General features: G+C 49.6%; 1 pseudogene; it reads left to right on the top strand.

The window, feature by feature from the left end:
• The first annotated feature begins 359 nt into the window (after positions 1-359).
• On the top strand, positions 360-434 carry LOC130359865 (U2 spliceosomal RNA; annotated as a pseudogene).
• Positions 435-3,593: the final 3,159 nt, after the last annotated feature.

Genomic DNA, 3,593 nt, shown 5'->3' with positions numbered 1-3,593 from the left:
CCCTGGTATCAGCTTAGCTCCTGTTAAGGAATATGAAAAGTTAATCGGGATTTATGCCAAGCCAGACTACTTCCCAAAAGGAAAGTTTCTACCCATCTGCAGACAGCTGTTTCATGGTTTTTGCCACTAGTCAGTACACAGCAGGGTGATCTGGCTTGGCTGGGGTAAGAGGCCTGAGAGCAGCTAAAGGGGATGAGTATTTATCTCAGGGAGAGATTACCACTCCTGGTATGACGGAGCTTCATAAGGCCATTTTGCACTCTGCGGGCATTCTGAGTAGGGGAATATGCAAAGCAGCTCATTACACCACCTTATTCAGTTAGTGTTCCCTGGTATCAGCTTAGCTTCTGTTAAGGAATATCGCTTCTCGGCCTTTTGGCTAAGATCAAGTGTAGTATCTGTTCTTAGCAGTTTTCATGCCAGTGGCAAACTACGCCGGTATGGGGCTGGTGGGGATGGGTGCTGTGGGGATGGGTGCTGCATGGAGGGTGCAGGTGTACCGGGGCTTTCCGGGGCTGGTTCTGAGGAATCAGCTCGACGGCTGCCCAGACGTGACCTGTTCCCTCCGGGTCTCGCCATGAGGCTGAGAGGGTCTAGAGCCAAGGTACTTTTGTGCCTCGGGGAGTGGTGACCCCGAGGTGCCGAAACTCACTGGGAATACTGGCTCACTGAGTTGAAGCACGGGCACCATAATCTCTTCACCTTGTGGCACTCACCTCTTGATTCCCGGCCTTCTGGCTAGGATCAGAGAAATTTTTATAGATCCGGCCGGATGTCCGGGTAGTATATCTGCACACCTTCACTTATTTATTTCTTTTTGTCTCACTGTGTCCCTTTTTGCGTGTTGTGTGTTCACAGGATTTATCAGGATGCGGTAGCCCTTCCGGGTGTCCCTCCTGGCGGTCTAGGGGAGGTGTGTGTGGCCATTAGGTTCCGCACCTCCCTGCAAACACCCCGGGTACTCCTGCTTTGGCAGGGTACCTACCGTTATCGTAACACGTTTGCACTTTGGGTGATTTGAGAGCACGTTCCTCGGCTTTAGATAAAAAAAAAAAAAAAACACGAAACAGCTGTCTGCAGATGGGTAGAAACTTTCCTTTTGGGAAGTAGTCTGGCTTGGCATAAATCCCGATTAGCTTTTCATATTCCTTAATAGGAGCTAAGCTGATACCAGGGAACACTACCTGAATAAGGTGATGTAATGAGCTGCTTTGCATATTCCTATATATATATATATATATATATATATATATATATATATATATATATATATATATATAATATATATTCTTTTTGGACGCCATAATAAATGTGGATTATTTGGTCTCCAATACTAATACATTAGAGGTTTCAGCAGCCAACAATGTACCAGCACTGTCTCTATTGCATCGGGTTTTCTTCAGGTGATGCAATTCAACTTTTCATAAAATTTTGACAGGTTTCTCTGTACCTTCTGAAGAGAAGTCTCACCATGGTGCTTCCGCCACCATGTATCACTGTGAGGATGGTGTGATCAGGGTGATGGGCGGTGTTGGGTTATGATGCTCCCACCATGTATCACTGTGAGGATGGTGTGATCAGGGTGATGGGCGGTGTTGGGTTATGACGCTCAGGGTGATGGGCAGTGTTGGGTTATGATGCTCCCTACACCATGTATCACTGTGAGGATGGTGTGCTCAGGGTGATGGGCAGTGTTGGGTTATGATGCTCTCACTATGTGTCACTGTGAGGATGGTGTGCTAAGGGTGATGGGCAGTGTTGGGTTATGATGTTCCCACCATGTATCACTGTGGGGATGGTGTGCTTAGGGTGATGAGCAGTGTTGGGTTATGATGCTCCCACCATGTGTCACTGTGGGGATGGTGTGCTCAGGGTGATGGGCAGTGTTGGGTTGTGCTGCCACCATGTATCACTGTGGGGATGGTGTGATCAGAGTGATGGGTAGTGTTGGGTTATGATGCTCCCACCATGTATCACTGTGAGGATGGTGTTCTCTGGGTGATGGGCAGTGTTGGGTTATGACGCTCCCACAATTTGTCACTGTGGGGATGGTGTGCTCAGGGTGATGGGCAGTGTTGGGTTATGATGCTCAGGGTGATGGGCAGTGTTGGGTAATGATGCTCCCACCATGTGTCACTGTGGGGATGGTGTGCTCAGGGTGATGGGCAGTGTTGGGTTATGATGCTCCCACCATGTATCACTGTGGGGTAGGTGTGCTCAGGGTGATGGGCAGTGTTGGGTTATGATGTTCCCACCATGTATCACTGTGGGGATAGTGTGCTCAGGGTGATGGGCAGTGTTGGATTATGATTCTCCCACCATGTTTCACTGTGGGGATGGATGTTGAGCTCAGGGTGATGGGCAGTGTTGGGATATGATGCTCCAACCATGTATCACTGTGGGGATGGTGTGATCAGGGTGATGGGCAGTGTTGGGTTATGATGTTCCCACCATGTATCACTGTGGGGATGGTGTGCTCAGGGTGATGGGCTGTGTTGGGATATGATGCTCCAACCATGTTTCACTGTGAGGATGGTGTGATCAGGGTGATGGGCAGTGTTGGGTTATGATGCTCCCACCATGTATCACTGTGGGGATGGTGTGATCAGGGTGATGGGCAGTGTTGGGTTATGATGCTCCCACCATGTATCACTGTGGGGTAGGTGTGCTCAGGGTGATGGGCAGTGTTGGGTTATGATGTTCCCACCATGTATCACTGTGGGGATAGTGTGCTCAGGGTGATGGGCAGTGTTGGATTATGATTCTCCCACCATGTTTCACTGTGGGGATGGATGTTGAGCTCAGGGTGATGGTCAGTGTTGGGTTATGATGCTCCCACCATGTATCACTGTAGGGATGGTGTGCTCAGGGTGATGGTCAGTGTTGGGATATGATGCTCCAACCATGTTTCACTGTGAAGATGGTGTGATCAGGGTGATGGGCAGTGTTGGGATATGATGCTCCAACCATGTTTCACTGTGAGGATGGTGTGATCAGGGTGATGGGCAGTGTTAAGTTATGATGCTCCCACCATGTATCACTGTGGGGATGGTGTGATCAGGGTGATGGGCAGTGTTGGGTTATGATGTTCCCACCATGTATCACTGTGGGGATGGTGTGCTCAGGGTGATGGGCTGTGTTGGGATGTGATGCTCCAACCATGTTTCACTGTGAGGATAGTGTGATCAGGGTGATGGGCAGTGTTGGGTTATGATGTTCCCACCATGTATCACTGTGGGGATGGTGTGCTCAGGGTGATGGGCTGTGTTGGAATATGATGCTCCAACCATGTTTCACTGTGAGGATGGTGTGATCAGGGTGATGGGCAGTGTTGGGTTATGATGCTCCCACCATGTATCACTGTGGGGATGATGTGATCAGGGTGATGGGCAGTGTTAAGTTATGATTCTCCAACCACCTGCACCCACTTGGGCACTACAGTAGATACAGTCGGCTTCACCCGTATCTCATCCTCGGTGAGGAGTCTCATACCTCACGTCTCCTGCACTGACCCCAGAGTAACACACGGCCCCACTCTGTACAGGGAGGGATTCCTATTACCAGGTTATAAACCTCTGGGATCCTGAGGAGGT

Source organism: Hyla sarda, chromosome 2, assembly GCF_029499605.1.
Source record: "Hyla sarda isolate aHylSar1 chromosome 2, aHylSar1.hap1, whole genome shotgun sequence".
In the NCBI taxonomy this organism is placed as follows: Eukaryota; Metazoa; Chordata; class Amphibia; order Anura; family Hylidae; genus Hyla; species Hyla sarda.
This window is presented reverse-complemented; position numbering and strand designations above follow the sequence as displayed.